The sequence below is a fragment of the Neophocaena asiaeorientalis genome, unplaced genomic scaffold (genome assembly GCF_003031525.2).
Source record: "Neophocaena asiaeorientalis asiaeorientalis breed wild unplaced genomic scaffold, Neophocaena_asiaeorientalis_V1.1 scaffold96, whole genome shotgun sequence".
Lineage (NCBI taxonomy): Eukaryota > Metazoa > Chordata > Mammalia > Artiodactyla > Phocoenidae > Neophocaena > Neophocaena asiaeorientalis.
Genome location: NW_020175831.1, coordinates 4,445,738 through 4,467,543, shown reverse-complemented (window position 1 = coordinate 4,467,543; position 21,806 = coordinate 4,445,738).

Below are 21,806 nucleotides of genomic sequence, written 5' to 3'. Positions count from 1 at the left end.
AATCAATATTTAAGTTGTTCTCAGTTTTTGACTATTATGAATAAAGCTGCTGTAAACATTCATGTAAAAATTTTTGTGTGGACACATTTTTATTTCTTTTGGGTAAATATCTAGGAGTCATATTGCTGGGTCATATGACGCATTGCATATATGTTTAACCTTATATGAAACCATACCATTTTATACTTTCACACATGCAATGTATGAGAGTTCTAGTTGCCCCACCTCCTCACCAATACTTTATTGTCAAGTGTGTGATAAATAGTTCACGTACTTTTTTTTTTTTGTGGTACGTGGGCCTCTCACCGTTGTGGCCTCTCCCGCTGTGGAGCACAGGCTCCGGACGCGCAGGCCCAGCAGCCATGGCCCACGGGCCCAGCCGCTCCGCGGCACGTGGGATCCTCCCCGACCGGGGCACAAACTCCTGTCCCCTGCATCGGCAGGCGGACTCCCAACCACCGCGCCACAAGAGAAGCCCGTTCATGTACTTTTAATTGGCATTTTCCTCATAATTTGTGATGTTGGACATCTTTTCATATGCCTATTGGCATTTGTATTTCTTCTATTGTGAAGTGTTCAAATCTGTTCAAATCTTTTCGCTATTTTTATTGGATTGTTTCCTTCTTATTGAGTTGTAAGACTTCTTTATATATTCTGGATACAAGGCTTTTGTTAGATATATGTTTTGTATATCGCAGTCTGTTGCTTGGCTTCCCCCTACTCTGGCTCCAGTTTTATTGAGATATAATTGACATACAGCACTTTTAAATTTTAAGATATACAGCATAATGACTTGACTTATATATACTGTACTGGGAAATGATACCTTTTAGTCTTTTTAACTTTTTTAAGAGCAAAACTTTTAATTTTGAAAAAGTCAATTTAATAAATATAATTTTTTTATGATTTGTGCTTTTGTGCTTCTTCTAACTAGATGTCATGAACATTTTCTCCTACATTTTCTTCCAGAAATTAAATAGTGTTAGTTCTTATGTTTAAATCTATGATCTATTTTGAGTTCACTTTTCTATGTGTTGTAAGGTAAGGGTAGAGGCTAAAATTATTCCACTACAGATATCCAGTTGTTCCAGCACCATTTTGCTGATTTTCCCATTTAATTATCTTGGCATCTTTGTCAAAAAAATCAATTGACAATATAAGTTTGGTTCTATCTCTGGACTCTCTATTCTGTTCTACTAATCTATAAAGTCTATCCTTATTCTAATACTGTCTTAATTATGGTAGCTTTTTTGTAAGTCTTAGAATCAGGTAGGATAAATCCTCCAATCTTATTTTTCTTTTTCAAAGTTGTTTTGGCTAGTCTAGGTCTCTTGCATTTCCATACAATTTTTTTTTTTTTTTTAAGCGGGCCTCTCACTGTTGTGGCCTCTCCCGTTGCGGAGCACAGGCTCCGGACATGCAGGCTCAGCAGCCATGGCTCACAGGCCCAGCCGCTCTGCGGCATGTGGGATCTTCCCGGACCGGGGCACGAATCCGTGTCCCCTGCATCGGCAGGCGGACTCTCAACCACTGGGCCACCAGGGAAGCCCTCCATACAAATTTTAGGATCTGCTTGTCAATTTCTTCAAAGAGACTACTGGGATTTTAATTAGGATGGATTGAATTTATAGATCAACTTGGGAAGAATCCATTCTGAAATATTAAATACACTTTAAACTATTACTAAAATTATAATAAGTACAACATGCACACTAAAATGTCACATGTAACAATTTTTAACACATTGGTGAAAATTAATGTCAATTTCTGCAACCAGGTTAACAAGTTTTTTTCTTTGCAGACAGAATAAGTTCTTTCTGTCGTATCTGTTTAATTAAGGCACGACTTGAGATCCCTAACCACTACTAAGACTATTAAAACTATTATTAAAAGACACTTGCACCTGCTGAATCGTGATTTCCTCAATTCTATGTAATCTAAATAAAATACCACATGAAGAGGCAGAGCTAGAATGCCTGTTGCAGCTGTGTTTATCAAGGCAGCTTCCTTATCTCATTAATTGAATTTATAATAAGTGTATTATCCGCATATTTAGAAATTAGAATGTCCACAAATTTATACTAATATAAACTTCTTCAAAATGTTTTATATGATTTAACTGCTGGCAAGATTTCAATTGAAATTCTAATAGCGAGTTAGAATAGAGGTACTGCATTTTATTAGAAAGAAAATAGATTTGGAACAACAGAGATCTGAATTTAAATGACAGCTCTATCTCCAAGTGGCTTGTGCAAGTTATTCATATTTATGAGCCCAGTTTGCCCTTCTGTAAAATGGGGATAATAATGCCTAACTCACAGGTGTGATACTATGAAATATTATATGTAAAATACCTTGTGTGTACATAGGCGAAGTATATAAGGGAATGGTTATTAATAAAAGTGGGAGCAAAATGTAGGTCTTGGAATCTGTTGAAAATTTTGGGGGCCTGATGGGTGCTGAAATGGATTGAAAGGCCAAGCAAGGCAGTTGCTTATGCTATGTGTGGCTTACTCGTGGTGGTGTGTCTTCCCTGCCTCCAGGTCCCTAGTAGCAACCTATCCACTCGTAGAAGCTCAGAGTGAAGACCATCACATCACCAAGCCATGTTCTAGTGGGAAGGTCTGGGACTGGATTGGTAGTGCCAAGTTTAAGTGACCCTCCACATTCTGTTTGGAAACCCTTATTCCTCAAAAGCTTTCCATAAATGGAAATAGGGGTTCAGGGTTATTGGCCTTGAGTGCACTCAGATATTTTTTCAGTTGTTCCTTTGACTGTCCCTTTACTCTTGTCTTCACCCTTTCCTTTATTCCTACTCGGCACAGGCATGTCAGTGAACAGTCATCCTGTGACCACTGTAAGCACCTACAAGCCATCAATACTTGCCCTCAGCTGCTCATTCCTCACTGTCCCAGTGCCATCGGAGATAGAGTGGTGTAGTGAGACAATGTGATGAACACAGACTGGGAGACAGGAGCCTCAGGGTCCATTGCTGTCTCGATAAAATGCCTGACTTGTTCAAGAGGCTGTCATGGGGACCTTTATGAGAAATTGCATGGAGAATTGCTTTGTAAACTGTAGAGTGCTATATAAATCTCTGGGGGTTTTGTAATATGATGCCACTGTCACTTGTTCTGTTTCCTCCTGCCACCAGAGCCACAGGAAGTTTAGTCCTATCTAAATTCCCTGACTTGAATGGAATGGGGTGGTGGTAGGAGGTGAAGGTGGAGTGGGGTGGACTGGTGGAGTAGTGGTGGCAGCTACACACACAACCAAAAACCAGAATCCTAGACTCCTGGAACTGCATAGGACCACACAGGCCATCTGTTTAAACATCTGTGTATGGAGAAAACAAGCGCAGGTCCCAGAGCCTCAGGGAAATGAAAACTAGGCTTTCCATGGACACCTACCTGAGTATCAGAGATGCATGTATTTTGTAGTTTATGGTTGAGGGAATCTAGACTAAAAGGCTTGCAGATGAGTTGAAGGACAAACGATTCTGGAAAGAATTGGAATATTCTTGGTGTCTAGTAAATAAATAGAAAACAAGAAATGATTCCAAGAAAAGGTGAAAAAAATATATTTCTAATTTTTTAAAGAGGTCTGTCTGATGGTGTTTTATTATTTACAGAAAGCAAGGATTTAGAGTTTTCATGGCAGTGATACAAATAAAGTCAAAAAGTCTTGGATGGACTAGATGAGCTGAATTTCACTGATTTGTTTTTTGGTTACTGGTCATTTTATTCAGTCATTTTCCTCGTTTACTGAATTTTACTGATTTACTTGATATTTGTTTTAGTTGGTTAAACTGTCAAATTGCTGTGTCCAGAAGTCTTGTATGTGATAAATGAATTTTTAAAATGTGGTATATCCGTACAATGCAATATTATTTAGCCATAAAAAGGAGTGAAGTGCTGACACATGCTACAACATGAATGAATCTTAAAAACATTGTGCTAACTAAAGGAAACCAGACACAGAAGGCCACATATTGCATGGTTCTATATATAGGAAATGTTCAGAATAGACAAATAGAAACAGAAGAGAGATTAGTGATTTCTAGGAGCTTGTGGGAGGAGGGAATGGGGAGTGATTGCTAATGGATATGGGTTTTTGCCGGGGTGGGTAGTGGTGGTGTTGACAATGTTCTGGAATTAGATAGTGGTGATAGTTATACAACCTTGTGAATATAGTAAAAATCACTGAAAAAAGGGTGAGGTTTATGGTATGTGAATTATAGCTCAACAGCAACAAAAAAGAAATCTAGTATAATAGGCTTTTTTAAAAAATCCTATCATTACAAAAATTCTCAGATGTTAGGAATAGAATTTTCTTGTCTATCGTCTGTACCATGGACGATGGACAGTGATGGTGTAATTGAAAGGAACACTGATCATAGCTAGTGGTGTGATCTTGAGCAAAACACTGCACTTCTCTTAGCCTCAGTTGCCTAATCTATAAAATGATGATAGTAAGTCCTGTCCTACCTATGTCACAGAGTAATGTGAAATAATACTAATAGCATGCATTTATGAGCTCTCATTATCTACCAGCCACTATTGCTGGCATTTTACATGTATGATTGCATTTTTCTTAGGAAGTATTATTCTTATCCTTATTTTACAGGTGAAGAAACTAATGTGTTTAAAACTGCTATACAAATGAAAAGCATGAATATATTAGTTAATTTCACAAAATCATTAAAAATAATGCTTATTTTTTCAGTTTATTAAAGAGATGTGTTCATTGAGAAAATCAGAAGGTATAAAAAGCTACAGGGAAGAAAATTAAAACCAACTCATAAACCCAAAGAAAACATATTTTTGTATCTTCAGTTTTTTAAAAGTATACATATGTATATACATCTATGCATATGTATATATAAATTGGTTTTATGTCATAAAAACAATATGGTATTCTGCTTTTAAAAATAATTTTAATAGATGTACCCTTTTAAGCTGTGTACTCAGGCCAGTAGTTGGCTAGTAATTGAAAAATGGTTAGTAATTGAAAAATGGTTAGTAATTGAAAAATTTGGTTTAAAGCAAGTGAGGCAGACACTGTTGTCATCCTCAGTACTTTCCCTCTTTATCTTAGCTAAAATGACTCTGTTTTTGTTCAGATGTGTGGAAAAGAGTAGTTCTGAGAAGGTGAACATTCTCTAGGCTGGGAGGATAAACTTGGATCCATTTAAGCCCCAAGACTGAGATACCTATGATTGTTCTAAGCCAGTCATGACGGTCTCATTCTTCTTTGCCAGCAAGTAGTTTGGGGGTTATCATGTGATCCAGTTCTGCCAGAGAGATATAAGGGGAAGTCTGTTAAGAGCTTTTGTTAGAGATCTTCCTCCTGCTAAGGAGAGAGAAGCTTGAGGCGAAAACCTCCCCATCTCCAACTTGAGCCCTTCCTGCCATTGGCTCCCCAGAGCTGTGATTGCCACCTTGTGAACATTGGGGAAAGTCAAGACCACCTCAGGGATGCCAACTCGGAGCCCTGCTCTGTTTTAGTTACTGGATTAACAAACCTTGCAACCACATAGCTTCCAGACTCCTATGTGAAATAATGAGTGCTTAAGTAACTGTGGCCCAAAGTGCAATAGCTAGTGGGGAGCAATCAAATAAATGATGTGGAATTATTCTTAAAATGCATACACTTCTTCCCCCACCCCCACTTTATTATTTATTTATTTTCTTTCCAGTTTTATTGAGATATAATTGACATACAACTCTGTAAGAGTTTAAGGTGTACAGCATAATAATTTGACTTACATACATCATGAAATGATTGCCATGATAAATTTAGTGAACATGCATCATTTCATATAGATACAAAATAAAAGAAAAAGAATATTTCTTCCTGTGATGAGAACTCTTAGGATTTACTCTCTTAACAACTTTCATATATAACATACAGCAGTGTTAACTATATGTTTCATGTTGTACATCACATCCCTAGTACTTATTTATCTGATGACACCTTCATCCAACTGCCCCTCCTCCCCCAGCGCTGCCTCTGGTAACCACAAATCTGATCTCTTTTTCTATGAGTTTGTTTTTATTTGAAGTATAATTGACCTATAACATTATGTTAGTGCCTGGTGCACAACAGAGTGATTTGATATCTATACGTTTCAAAATAATCACCACAATAAGTCTAGATACTAGCTGTCACCATACAAAGATATTATGTCATTATTGTGTAATTATTGTATTATTATTGACTATATTTCCCACACTGTACATCTCAAATCCACGACTCACTTATTTTGTAACTGGAGGTTGGTACCTCTTAATCTCTTTCAACTATTTCTCTCATTCCTCCGACCCCCTCTCCTCTGGCAACCACCTGTTTGTTCTCTGTATCAGTGAGTCTGTTTTTATTTTTTGTTTGTTTGTTTTGTTTTTTATATCCCACATATGAGATCATATGGTATTTGTCTTTTTCTCTCTGAATTATTTCACTTAGCATAATCTTCTAGATTCATCCATGTTGTCACAAATGGCAAGATTTCATTCTTTTTAATGGCTAAGTAATATTCCTGTATATACACACACACCACATCTTCTTTATTCATCTATCTGTGGGCACTTAGGTTGCTTCCATATCTTGGCTATTGTAAATTATGCTGCAGTGAACATAGGGGTGCATATATCTTCTAGAATTAGTGTTTTTGTTTCCTTCAGATAAATACCCAGGCGTGGAATTGCTGGTATGGTATTTCTATTTTTAATTTGTTGAGGAACTTCCATATTGTTTTCCATAACGGCTGTACCAATTTACAGTCCCCCCAACAGTGCACAGGTTTCCCTTTTCTCCACATCCTCAACAACACTTGTATTTGTTGTCTTTTTGATATTATTCATTCTGACAGGTGTGAGATGGTATGCCATTGTGGTTTTCATTTGCATTTCCCTGATGATTAGTGATGTTGAGCATCTTTTCACATGTCTGTTGGCCATCTGTATGTCTGGAAAAATGTCTATTCAGGTCCTCTGCCCATTTTTAATTGGTTTTTTTCTTTGATGTTGAGTTGTATGAGTTCTTTGTATATTTTAGATATTAACCCCTTATCAGGTACATTGTTTGCTAATATTTTCTCCTATTCAGTAGGCTGAGGTAGTCTTTTTATTTGTTGATAGTTTCCTTCACTGTGGAAAACCTTTTTAGTTTGATGTTGTACCATTTGTTTGTTTTTGTTTCTGTTTCCCTTGCCTGAGGAGACAGATCTAAAAAAATATTGCTTAGAGTGATGTCAAAGAGTGTACTGCCTCTGGTTTCTTCTAGGAGCTTTATGGTTTCAGGTCTTATATTTAAGTCTTTAATCCATTTTGAGTTTATTTTTGTGTATAGTATGAGAAGGTATTCTTTTGTGTGTAGCTGTCCAGTTTTCCCAACACCATTTATTGGAGAGGCTGTCATTTCCCCATTGTATATTCTTGCCTCCTTTGTCATAGATTAATTGACCTTATAAGTGTGGATTCATTTCTGAATGAATCTATTCTGTTCCATTGATCTGTTTTTGTGCTAGTACCATACTGTTTTGATTACTGTAGTTTTGCAATATAGTTTGAAATCAAGGAGCACAATGCCTCTAGCTTTGTTCTTCTTTCTCAAGGTTGTTTTGGCTATTGAGGACCTTTTGTGTTTCCATACAAATTTTGGAATTCTTTGCTCTAGTTCTATGAAAAATGCCATTGGTACTTTGATAGGGATTGCATTGAATCTGTAGCTTGCCTTGGGTAATATGATCATTTTAACAATATTAATTCTTCCAGCCCATGAGCATGGTATATCTTACTATTTGTTTGTGTTGTCTTCAATTTCTTTCATCAATGTCTTACAGTTTTTCAAGTGAAGGTATTTTACTTCCTTAGATAGATTTATTCCTAGGTATTTTATTCTTTTTGATGCAACTGTAAATGGGATTGTTTTCTTAATTTCTTTCTGATAGTTCATTGTTAGAGTATAGAAACAACAGATTTCTATATATTAGTTTTGTATCCTGCAGCATTACTGAATTCACTGGTGAGTTTTAATAGTTTTTTTAGTGACATTTTTAGGGCTTTCTATATATAGTATTATGTCATCTGCAAACAGTGACAGTTTTACTTCTTTTCAATTTGGATTCCTTTTATTTCTTTTTCTTGTCTGATTGCTATGGATAGGACTTCCAATACTGTGTTGAATAAAAGTGGCAAGAGTGGGCATCCCTGTCTTGTTCCTGATCTTAGAGGAAATGCTTTCAGCTTTTCACCATTGAGTATGATGTTGGCTGTGGGTTTGTCATATATGGCCTTTATTATGTTGAGGTACATTCCCTCTATAACCACATTTTAAGAGTTTTTATCATAAATGGAGTTGAATTTTGTCAAAAGCTTTTTTCTGTATCTATTGAGATGACTGTATGATTTTTATTCTTCAGTTTAGTGTGGCGTATCACATTGATTGATTTGCAGATATTAAATCATCCTTGTATCCCTGGGATAAATTCTACTTGATCATGGTGTATGATTCTCTTAATGTATTGTTGAATTTGGTTTGCTAATATTTTGTTGAGGATTTTTGCATCTATGTTCTTCAGTGATACTGGCCTGTGATTTTCTTTTTTTGTGATGTCTTGTCTGGTTTTGGTATGAGAGTTATGCAGGCTTCAGAGCATGAGTTCAAAAGTGTCCCTTCCCCTGCAATTTTTTGGAATGGTTTGAGAATGATAGGGGTTACCTCTTTTTAAAAATGTTTGATAGAATTCATCTGTGAAACTGTCTGTTCCTGCTTTTTTTGTTTTGAGGGATTTTTTTTAAATTACTGATTCAATTTCATTCCTGGTAATTGGACTGTTCATATTTTCTATTTTTTTCCTGATTCATTCTGGAGAGATTGTACATTTCTAGTAATTTGTCTATTTCTTCTAGGTTGTCTACTTTAGTGGCATATAATTGTTCATAGTAATCTCTTATCTTTTGTATTTCTGTGGTATCATTTGTAACCTCCTTTTTCATTTCTCATTTTATTTATTTGGACCTGCTCTCTTTTTTTCAACACACTTCTCAAACATTTTTTAAAAAATACTTAAAGCATACATATATACATACATTCATTTCAAAATGTGGGCATTAATTATGATGGGCAATCTGTGCTAGCTTTCTTGCACAAACAATACCAAGATTGCACCTCTAATTTCTAGGTTTTTTTGTTTGTTTTGTTTAGAAGTGGGTCAAGAACTTAGAGACAATTATAAGTGGTCTGAGCACAGACCCCTGTTAAATCACCAGTTCTCAATGTGTGGTCCATGGGCTCCTAGAGATTTCAAAGACTCTATAAGGATGTCTGTGAAGCTAAAATTATATTCATAATAATATTAAGGTGTTATTGCCTCTCTCACACTCATTTGTTCATGAGTATACAGCAAGGTTTTCTAGAGGCTACATGACTTGATATACCACAATAGATTGAACAGTGAAGCAATATGAATATCCAGCTGCCTTCAACTAAGCCAGGCATTAGAGATTTATAACAATTTCACCACTCTAAATATCTTTGGAAATGTATTTACTTGTTATAAAAATATATTATTTAACATATAATGAATTTATTATTGTTATTTTAAGAATGAATTCAAAGTTAATAATTTATAAATTCTCAGCTTAATTTTTAAAAAATATTTATTTATTTTGCTGCACTGGCACCTGGGATCTTTGTTGCAGTGTGCAAGATCTTTGTTGTGGCATGCAGGATCTTTTTAGTTGTGGCCTGTGGGGTCTTTTAGTTACAGCACGAGGAATCTTTTAGTTGCAGCATGTGGGCTCTTAGTTGCAGCATATGGGGTCTAGTTCCCTGACCAGGATCGAACCCGGGCCCCCTGCATTGGGAGCGTGGAGTCTTAACAACTGGACTACCAGGGAAGTTTCTCTCAACTTAATTTTTAATATGGTAAATATCAGTAGGTATTTCCCACATAAAAAGAGGCTATTTAAGGTTCTCAATCATTTTTTAGGAGGGTTAATGGATCAAAAATCTTGAGAATCACTGTTCTAGACTTTATTGATTTTCTTCAATGATTGCTGTTGCCTGGTAACAGTAACTTCCTTTCCTTTCCTTCCTTCCTTCCTTTTTTCTTTTCTTTTTAGCAATTTGCTTTTAGCTAAATACTGGAAAACACTCAACTCAACTTTCATAGGAACAGCTATTGTCTTTCTTTTTTTTTTTTTTTTTTTTGCGGTACGCAGGCCTCTCCCTGTTGTGGCCTCTCCCATTGCGGAGCACAGGCTCCGGACGTGCAGGCTCAGCGGCCATGGCTCACGGGCCCAGCCGCTCCGTGGCATGTGGGATCTTCCCGGACCGGGGCATGAACCCGTGTCCCCTCCATCAGCAGACGGACTCTCAACCACCGCGCCACCAGGGAAGCCCAGCTATTGTCTTTCTTTTTGCATTCATAATGACAACAGCAAGTACCAAGTTTGTACAAAGGCCTAGGCACAAACACATCCCACTCTTGGTAAGTGTCCACCTAATTGAGGGGAGAGAAGTGCACGGGTGTCTGAATGAGGAATGCTCAGTGTGTTTCATGGGGTCCTAATAAGTGAAGAGTCAATAAACTATTGACGAATCAGTCAAGTTGGTTAAGTTGATCTGCATTGAGAATGCTTCTATTGTACATCCTTAACCATTTTTATATTGTTGAACAAACTTTTGCTTATACTTTTTAACTTTAAAAAAACAAAGCCAAAATGAGTATTCTTATGCATAAATCCTTGCATAAATATTTATTAGGATAAATTCCTAGAATAAGAATTGATGTGTCAAAAAGTTATGGACATCCTTTTTTTAAAAAATATTTATTTATTTATTTATTTAGGCTACACCAGGTCTTAGTTGCGGCACACAGGATCTTCGTTATGGCATGCGGGATCTTTAATTGCAGTATGCAGGCTTCTTAGTTGTGGCATGCATGCAGGATCTAGTTCCCCGACCAGGGATCAAGCCCCAGGCCCCCTGCATTGGGAGCTCGGAGTCTTACCCACTGGACCACAGTTATGGACATCTTGAAGGTTTTGGTATATATACTCAAATTGCTTTCTGCAAAGGTTGTATAAATTTGTGCATCTACCATTTCTCCATGTCTTTACTAATTCAAAGTATTATCATTAGTAAAGAAACATGCTAATTTTAACCCCACATAATTGCTTTGATTTTCTAGAAATATTATAATTTATCTGATATAGTGAGATCAGATACTTTAAAAAACTTATTAACAATTTGTATTTCTTTTTCTGAGAGTTTCCATTTTATGTCCTTTGACCATTTATTTACAGAGGGGTGCTAGTCAGAATTCTTGGTTGCAAGTGGCAGGAACTGTCAGTTAACTTAAGAAGATTACAGTTAACTTAAGAATAATAATTGGTTGCTAAGGGTGTTGGGTAGCTCACAGAATTGACAGGAAGGCTGAGAACCAGGCCTGGGCAGGAGCCAAGAGAGACAAGGCACAGCTGACATCCTGCCAGGAACAGTTAAGACATCATAGCTACCACTGTAACTGCTGGACAATGGTTGGCGCCATGACCACTGTCACCATGATTGCTTGACAGTGAATCCTTTGGCCTCTGAATTCCACCACAGCAACTGTGAATAATCTTTAGTAGATTCTATGCGTTTCTCCCTTACCTTCAAAAAGGGAAAAGCTCAGCGTATGGTTGGCTGTGTTGAGGTCTCATGGCCTCCCACCATTGGCCAGTGGGCAAGGATGGCAGCATGTCCATAGGGGAATTTCCTCCAAATGGGAGGGCACTTAAACTACAGAAATCCACTACATGGAGCTTTATCCAACTGTATGAGCTTCTTATACACAAAGTATATCAACATATTTTCTGTCACATAAAAAAATTATTTTACCAGTTTGCTTGCTTTTAAATCTTATTTATATTTCTTTTTGAAATAGAGAAATTTAATTTTTTTAATGTAGTCAAGCCTATTGACTTTTTGCCTTTTTGATATTTTCCATTACATTTAGGCCTGGAAAACCTTCCCCCGATCCTTACATTATGTATTCATCTACTTTCATAGGTTTTGAAATAATTTAATTTCTTGAATTTTATATTTACATCTTTAAACTGTGCCTGTGCCTGTGTGTTATGTAAGGGAAGGATCTAATTCCTGTCCATCCTCTGTCCTGTGTAGTTACCCTGCTGCATTGACTGCATAATTCTTTCCACACTGTGTTGACACATTTATCACATGCTAATTTCTTTATATATCATGCGTGTTTCTAGCCTATTTATTCCATTTCATTGATCTACCCACTGATTTTTGGAACAGTTTACTTGCTAAAACTTTGTAGGACATTTTAATCACTTCATTACTCATTTTAATTTTTTTTAATTTTTATTTTATTTATTTATTTTTTTGCGGTATGCGGGCCTCTCACTGCTGTGGCCTCTCCTGTTGTGGAACACGGGCTCCGGACGCGCAGGTGCAGCGGCATGGCTCACGGGCCCAGCAGCTCCGCGGCATGTGGGATCTTCCCGGACCAGGGCACGAACCCGTGTCCCCTGCATCGGCAGGTGGACTCTCAACCACTGCGCCACCAGGGAAGCCCTCATTTTTATTTTTAATCATCCAAAAATGTGTTGGCCAGTCCCCTGTTTTTATTTGTTAAACTTTGGAAATATTTTGCCAAATTTTGAAAATTATCCCCATGAAGATTGAGTTAAATCCTCAAATTAATTTTAGAAGAATTTTTTAGCATCTTTATAAAATTGAGTTTTCCTATTCAGGAACATTTTTAAAAGTCTTTCTTTGTTTCTTAATAAAATTTGATGTTTGTTCATTCTGGTTCTATACCTGAGTTTTTCCATGTCGCCTGCATCGGCAGGCGGACTCTCAACCACTGCGCCACCAGGGAAGCCCTATACCTGAGTTTTAAAGATTATTCTTGTTTGGAACAAAAAAATTTACTGTTTGTATATCGTTCTAACCATTGTGCCTTTGATAATTTTCCATTTTTCCTACAGCTTTGTTCAGATGATCTATTTCTTCTCAGTACAATCAATAATTTATATTTTATTATGAAATAATCCAGTTCATCAATATTTACAGATTTATTAACATAAAGAATAATTATTTTAAAATTATAATGCATCTGATATATCCTCTTTCTTCTTATTTAAAACTTAAAAAGAAAATTTTTTTTTTCTTTTCGGCCATGCCTCTCTGCTTGCAGGATCTTAGTTCCCCAAGCAGGGATTGAACCCGGGCCCTCAGTGAAAGCCTGAGTCCTAACCACTGGACTGCCAGGGAATTCCCTAAAGCTTTTTTGGTTTTTTCTTTTTAGTATCTGTTTTCTGTATTATGTTTGTCTTTGTTCTTTGTCTTGTTTTTCCAAATAGCCAGCTTTTGTTTGTATTTATCATTTAGACTCTTTGGTGTTTTCTAGTCCTGTAATAGCAGTGATTAAAGGCCAAGACTTTGGGTGAGATAAACCTGGAATAAGTCTTGATTTTGTCATTTACTAGCTGTGTGATCTTGGGCAAATTACTTAATGTCTCAAAATCTTAATTTCTTTATAAAATACAACTAATAATACCCATCTCTCAGGAATAATGTGAGGGTTCAACAAAGATAATTTTATAGGCATTTGGGTCAGTACCTGACTCACGGCAAGTGCTCAAACATCATCATTATCATTTTATCTTCAATTTATTTTATCAATTATCAGATTAATCACTTTATCAAATTACTTATTTTATACTTGATTTAATAATTCATTAAATGGTATGAATTTATTGGAATTTTGGCCACCTCCCACAATTTTTATTAGTATTCTTAGTCACATTATTTCTTAGTTACGCTATTTAAAATCTAGTTTATAGTTAAGGATTTGATATCCTTTGTAACTTAGTATAGGAGAGTGTTTTTTAAAAGTTCAAAGTTATTGGTTTTGCTTATTTATTATTTTGTTTGTTTAAATATGTGGTAATAGTTTTTGTTTTGATTGTATTGTGGTTGGAAATATATGGCCTTTAGAATTTCTGCTTTGGGGAATTAATTGTTGTTTTTATGGTCTGATATATGGGCATTGCTTATTAAATCTTGCTATGCTATTTGGTGTATAAAAAATATTTGTATTTTCAAATCTGCCATCTCTTAGGTCATTAAAATTTGTTGTGGTGGTGGTGGTTAAAAAAATCCATAAGATTAACAATGTTTAAGTGTGCAGTATAGTATCATTAACTATAGTATTATTAAATATATGCACATTATTGTAACACAGATCTGTAGAACTTTTTCATCTTGCATGACTGAAACTCTATAGCCATTGAACAACTCCCTGTTTCTCCCTCCCCCAACCCCCTGGCAACTACCGTTCTACTTTCTGCTTCTATGAGTTTGATTATTTTAGATACCTCATATAAGTGGAATCATTTAGTATTTGCCTTTTTGTGATTGGCTTATTTCACTTATTAATAGCCTCAAGTTTCATCCATGTTGTAGCATATGACAGGATTTCCTTCATTTTTAAGGCTGCATAGTATTCCATTATACATATATACCACGTTTTGTTTATCCATTCATCTGTTGTTGGACGTTTGGGTTGCTTCCACCTCTTGGCTACTGCAAATAGTGCTGCTACGAACATGGGTGTACAAATATTTCTTCAAGATCCTATTTTCAATTCTTCTGTATATATACCCAGGAGTGAAATTTCTGGGTCATATGGTAGTTGTATTTTTAATTTTTTGAGGAACTCCAAACTGTTTTCCATAGTGGCTGCATTATTTTATATTCCCACCAACAGTACACAAGTGTTCCAATTTCTCTAAATCCTCACTAACACTTATTATTTTCTGCATTTTTGATTGAGGCCACACCTAATGGGTGTGAGGTGATATCACATTGTGGTTTTGATTTGCATTTCCCTGATGATTAGTGATGTTGAGCATCTTTTCATATGCTTCTTGGCCAATTGGGTATCTTCTTTGGAGAAATGGCTATTCAAGTCCTTTGCCCATTTTTAATTTTTACTTTTTGTTTTTATTGAGTTGTAAGAGTTCTTTTAAAAATTATTTATTTATTTATTTTAATTGAAGTATAGTTGATTTGCAATAATATCAATCCTTTTTTATCTCACACATTTTCTTTTCTTCTTACCTTGCTGTCTCTTTCTTGTGACCTATTCCCTTGTCATGGATATCTACTCCTGTTCCATAGAGGCCATTGCTTCTTGAATTCTATTGAAGATGGAAAAACTTTCTCTGAAAATTTCTTTCAATTCCTGTGATAAATCATTTTCAGAAGTTTGTGTTCCCTCTGAGTCTTAGGATGATATTCTCTATCTCTATTTCTATGTCATTTACCAAAATGCATTTGTTAGTTATTCTTCTTGTCATTTTCTTAACACAGAAGATCTATCCAGATTTGGTGTTTCTAGCAGGTTCTATTTTCTGTTCACTTGAAAACGAGTTCAGTTCCCTTTCCAGAGCTACATCTGAAGGGCAAGTTGATGTCCAGTTACTAGCTCGATTTCTGGTGTTTGACTTGCTTTCATTCCATAAGTGTCAACCTAATATTAGCTCTTCTCCTGTCTCCATTGCCTTTCTTTCTGACCTGAAATCTGTAATATTCAGTGTAGGTGGTAGCCAGAGATTTGTGTTTTTGTTCTCTCTTCTCTCATATAGCGCTTTCTTCATGGGGACGCCTTCCTGGTTGGAATGATCCCCCCTCCAACCCCCACCCCCCCAAGCTTGCTTCCCCATTCCCTCTTGCTGACCAGTTCTTTCTGGGTAGCTGCTCTGACTGTTTTTATGGAAAGAGCTGTGGCTGAGGGGTTGGATGTGGAAGGAAAATAACACTCTAGCTTGAAAAAAGAGCACTTATGTAGTAGAAGAATGGCTGTCTGATTTAATGAGCCAGGTGGCAGACAGTGGAGAAGGTATAATGGGCGTTTCTCACTTCAGACAGGTGGGCTTTCTCTAAGTCTGGTGGCAAGCACAGGTGGGCCACTAATTGCCTTTAAAAATCCAGGTTCATTGACCTTACAGTTAGTGGTAAGGAGTTGACTGTCAATCTCAATTTTTGGTGGCAGTGTAAATATTTGTCTTTTAGTGAATGTGTGTGTGTTTTAGTGGAAGAGACTATTTCAGGGCTATTAGCCAGATGCCATTTTAAATTGGAACTCCTTGGGGTCTTTTTATTTAAAAAATTAATTACCAGGTTGCTTTTATCTCTCAACTCATGTAGCATATGTGAGATATAAGTGAAGAGCTAGAATATGCTCAGTGGAATGAAGAGAAAAGGCAGGAATCACGCTTTGTCTCTCACCACTTTACCTTCCACTCTTCAGCTGTCCCCTGTGCCCCATGACTTCTCTTTGTTCTTACTTCTCGCTTTCCCAAGCCTCTTTTTCCCAAGCCTGGACTAAAACCTTATCTTACAGCCATTCTCTCAGGTCTACTTAATACAAGCATCAGGTTCCTTCCGTTGCTGCCTGCCCAATGACTCTGGTTTTATTCATCAAGATCTCGATAGGCCCTGATGATCATGTCCTCAATCGTGCAGAAACGGTATATGCTGGGTGCACTTGCCTTTTCCTCCCACCCTTTATAGAGGACCAGTGTGTCAGCTGGCACCTCAGTTTTAGGAGGCCTTTACAGGTAACAGGTGGAGGAATGACTGCATTGCTCTCCAGTAGCTTGCAGATTCAAGACTGACCCCACTTTGATGCACAGGTACAGCGTGTTTCATGGGCAGAGGATTTAGACCTGGGCATCTTGCCTGTCCCACAGGTGTGATTGCTGCTGCTGCCACGATTTCCAGCCTGATGGCATAGCTTAGGCTCCCACATTGTAGGAAGCTGAAAGGGGAAGCCAAGGACCAGCTTCTGCTTGTTGCACGTCAGGTCAAGATGGGTAATCTAGCAGCACAAATGTCAACTGTTTTCATCTTATTGGTTAAACTGACAAATTGCTGTAATTATGCAAGTTGAGCAAATACGTAAAAATCCTTTGAAACGACAAAAGTTCACATCTTGGAAGTGAAGGCACAGGTCACCATTAGAATTTCCTTTATGACCCTCATGTTGAGCGTTTAGGTTGTTGTCATATTTCAAGTATGTTAAGGGTTTAATGTACCAGGGCTCATAGATAAATCCCATATTTTATCTCACTTTTACATTTCCATATTTTTTTATAGCTGTTGCTAGCCTGAATCTCATCCTCGATAAAAGCAGAGTAATTTCAAGAAATATCATAAAGCCTGTATACTTCAACCATACTTTACCTTTTTATTGTGTTGTTTTTTTATACCTGGTAAAAATGCACTTGTACAGTGAAAACAGGAAGCAATGAGTGTGAGCATATCAGGATATCAAAACACTTTTTCCAAATAATCTTTTACCTTTCATTGTCTTTAAAGAAGAGATAAGAAGACTAAATTCTAAGTATTTCAACCATGTGTTGTTACTTGAATAATACTTTCTTTTTTAACGTACTATTAATGGAAACATTGTAAACTATGCCTGCACAACAGCAAATAAACAAATCTTCACAGATACTAAGAGGACTTGTCTAAAAAATACCAAACAGTTTGTGTGATTCATTTTGTATGCTCCAGTGCCTTGCACATAGACATGTTAAATAATGATAAATGGATGAATATTTGATGTGTTGCTAATATAACTTAGATGGCCTGAGGCATCTAATACTTGATAACATGAGATTGGAAAGGTGAGAATGATCATATTTGTGGTTTGCAGGTGAAAGAGTAAGTTTAGACCGTAAGGAATCAGGGAATGAAATTGTGCAGTTTAATCTGTGATACATTTAGCTTTTTCTGAAAGCGATAGCCTTGCCTAGGCATGGACTGGGAACCTCATTATGTGCCTGTGCTGAGGCTCCTCTGGGTCCAGGCTACAGGAGGTTTTTGTCCTCAAGGGAGGCACTCTGGGACATCTCTGGGACATGTGTTGATTTCTGGCTCTCTAATGATTCTCTCTTAAGGGAGAGTATGGGCATAACCAATCATGCCAGCAGAATTGATCAACCGGCTGTTTAAAACTATGTTTTACTTGTTTTAAACAAAACAACAGGTTAGCTGGTAGACATTTTTCATTTTTATTTTGGTTGCTCTGCTGTTATAGAAATATCCCTTTGAAGTAAACACTAAGAAGCCTGGACTATGATGGTAGGAGGGCAGGATGCTGTGAATCACCAGAACACAAGCTAGCTGTTGGAAATTCCGAGGATCCAAAGTACCCTATTTCCCCCTCCTAGCCCGTAAGATGCATGACTGGTGTCCTGTCAGCCTCAAAGGGGAGAAAATAAGCTGTATGAGTGATAAAGTGATAATTCTCAAATCAAATAATATTTACTGAGTACCAATAAATAATACATTTGTAAAACACCCTAAAAGTATTTATTTGATTTTCACAGCAATGGAACATTGGCAAGGAGTATTGCATTTCTGATTTTTATGAGTGAACAATTTGAGGCTCAGAGAATTTAATAGACTTTCTGAAAGTCACAAAGCTACTATTTGGTAGAGGTGGAACCAGGTTTCTGTTTTGCTCATTTCTAGCCCTGTATTTTTCCTTTGCCCTAATATAATATCAATAATACTAGTAAAATATGCTATCCAACAATTATTGAATCAGACATAATTTACTCCTCACACTCTCATTTTCTCTTTACAATAGGTCTATAAAGTAAGTACTATCATTATCCCCACTCTACAGATGGAAAAACTAAGGTCCAGAGCTTACTATGACACCTCACTAGGATCTGGTGGGAATACTCCAAGTGAATCACACAAAACTTGCTCTCAAGGAATTTATAATCAAGTCAGGGCAATAAACTGTGCATATGTAAAAGAGAATAATAATAATAATTTTGAATAATACTTTGATAGCAGAAAAGTGATATCACAGAGCAGTACTTGATTATAAAGTGGATTGCACTGGAGAAGTTGAAAAGGGTGAAGTGATTACTCTGGGCTGAGGCAGTTATGAGGAGTGGAGAGCACAGGTGGAGGTTGAGTTACATTGGAGAAGAGACAGTGAAACGTGTTGGAGGCCCTTCCAGGAGACGAAACTGTGGGCAAGTCACAAAGCTACAAATGTGCCCCCTGGGGTGTTATGAATCTCACTCCTTCTTCTATACTTTTACTTCCTTATTTTAAAATTTAATGTTATTTATTTTTGTATACAGCAGGTTCTTTTTAGTCATCCATTTTATACACATCACTGTATACACGTCAATTCCAATCTCCCAATTCATCCCACACACCCCCACCCATGCCGCATTCCCCCTTGGTCTCCATACGTTTTTTCTTTACTTCTGTGTCTCAATTGCTGCCCTGCAAACTGGTTCATCTGGACCATTTTCTAGGTTCCACATATATGCATTAATATACTACATTTGTTTTTCTCTTTCTGACTTACTTCACTCTGTATGACAGTCTCTACGTCCATCCACGTCTCTACAAAAGACCCAATTTCGTTCCTTTTTATGCCTGAGTAATATTCCGTTGTATATATGTACTTCTTCTTCTTTATCCATTCATCTGTTGATGGGCATTTAGCTTGCTTCCATGTCCTGGCTATTGTAAATAGTGCTGCAATGAACATTCGGGTACATGTGTCTTTTTGAATTATGGTTTTCTCTGGTATATGCCCAGTAGTGGGATTGCTGGGTCATATGGTAATTCTATTTTTGGTTTTTTAAGGAACCTCCATACTGTTCTCCATAGTGGCTGTATCAATTTACATTCCCACCAACAGTGCAAGAGGGTTCCCTTTTCTCCACACCCTCTCCAGCATTTGTTGTTTGTAAATTTTCTGATGATGCCCTTGGTGCCCACACCATGCCCATTGGTGTGATGTGATACCTCATTGTAGTTTTGATTTGCATTTCTCTAATGATTAGTGGTGTTGAGCAGGTTTTCATGTGCTTCTTGACCATCTGTATGTCTGCTTTGGAGAAATGTCTATTTAGGTCTTCTGCCCATTTTTTGAATGGATTGTTTGTTTTTTTAATATTGAGCTGCATGAGCTGTTTATACATTTCGGAGATTATTCCTGTTACTATGTTGAGGTAGGTTCCCTCTATGCCCACTTTCTGGAGAGTTTTTTATCATAAATGGGTGTTGAATTTTGTCAAAAGCTTCTTCTGCCATCTATTGAGGTGATCGTATGGTTTTTACTCTTCAGTTTGTTAATATGGTGTGTCACATTGATTGATTTGCATATATTGAAGGATCCTTGCATCTCTGGGAGAAATCCCACTTGATCATGGTCTATGATTCTTTTAATGTGTTATTTGAGTCCTCTCCCTCTTTTTCTTGATGAGTCTGGCTAAAGGTTTATCAATTTTGTTGATCTTCTCTAAGAACCAGCTTTTAGTTTTATTGATCTTTGCTATTGTTTTCTTTTGTTTCTATTTCGTTTATTTCTGTTCTGATCTTTACAATTTCTTTCCTTCGTCATTCAGCAAGCCTGTTTCTTTTGGTTGGAACATTTAATCCATTCACATTTAAGGTAATTATCATATGTATGTTCCTATTACCATTTTCTTAACTGTTTTGCATTTGTTTTTGTATGTCCTTTTCTTTTCTTGTGTTTCCCATTTAGAGAAGTTCCTTTAGTATTTGTTGTAGAGCTGGTTTGGTGGTGCTGAATTCTCTGAGCTTTTGCTTGTCTGTAAAGCTTTTGATTTCTCCATCGAATCTGAATGAGATCCTTGCTGTGTAGAGTAATCTTGGTTGTAGGTTCTTCCCTTTCATCACTTTAAGTATATCATGCCACTCCCTTCTGGCTTGTAGAGTTTCTACTGAGAAATCAGCTGTTAATCTTATGGGAGTTCCCTTGTATGTGATTTTTCATTTTTCCCTTGCTGCTTCAGTAATTTTTCTTTGTCTTTAATTTTTGTCAATTTAATTACTATGTGTCTTGGTGTGTTTCTCCTTGGGTTTTTCCTCCCTGGGACTCTCTGCCCTTCCTGGACTTGGGTGGCTATTTCCTTTCCCATGTTAGGGAAGTTTTTAACTATTATCTCTTCAAATATTTTCTCAGTTCCTTTCTCTCTCTCTTCTCCTTCTGGGAACCCTTTAATGCTAATGTTGTTGCATTTAATGTTGTCCCAGAGGTCTCTTAGGCTGTCTTCATTTCTTTTCATTCTTTTTTCTTTATTCTGTTCTGCAGCAGTGAATTCCACCATTCTGACTTCGAGGTCACTTATCCTTTCTTCTACATCAGTTATTCTGCTATTGATTCCTTCTAATGTATTTCTCGTTTCAGTTATTGTATTGTTTATCTCTGTTTGTTTGTTCTTTAATTCTTCTAGATCTTTGTGAAACATTTCTTGCATCTTCTTGATCTTTGCGTCCCTTCTTTTTCTGAGGTCCTGGATCATCTTCACTATCATTATTCTGAATTGTTTTTCTGGAAGGTTGCCTATCTCCCCTTCGTTTAATTGTTTTTCTGTGCTTTTATCTTGTTCCTTTATCTGGTACATAGCCCTCTGCCTTTTCATCTTATCTGTCTTTCTGTGAATGTGGCTTTTGTTCCACAGGCTGCAGGATTATAGCTCTTCTTGCTTCTGCTGTCTGCCATCTCACTTTTACTTTCTCTATGGAAATTCTTTCACCATTTCATAACTTAAGATAAAAAATAACTGAAGAACATTTTCCGAGGGTTCAGTACTTAACAGAATTAAGCAGCAAATCAGCACAGGTATACTTTTTTAAAAATTGAAGTATAGTTGATTTACAATGTTGTCTTAGTTTCTGGTGTATAGCAAAGTGATTCAGTTATATATATA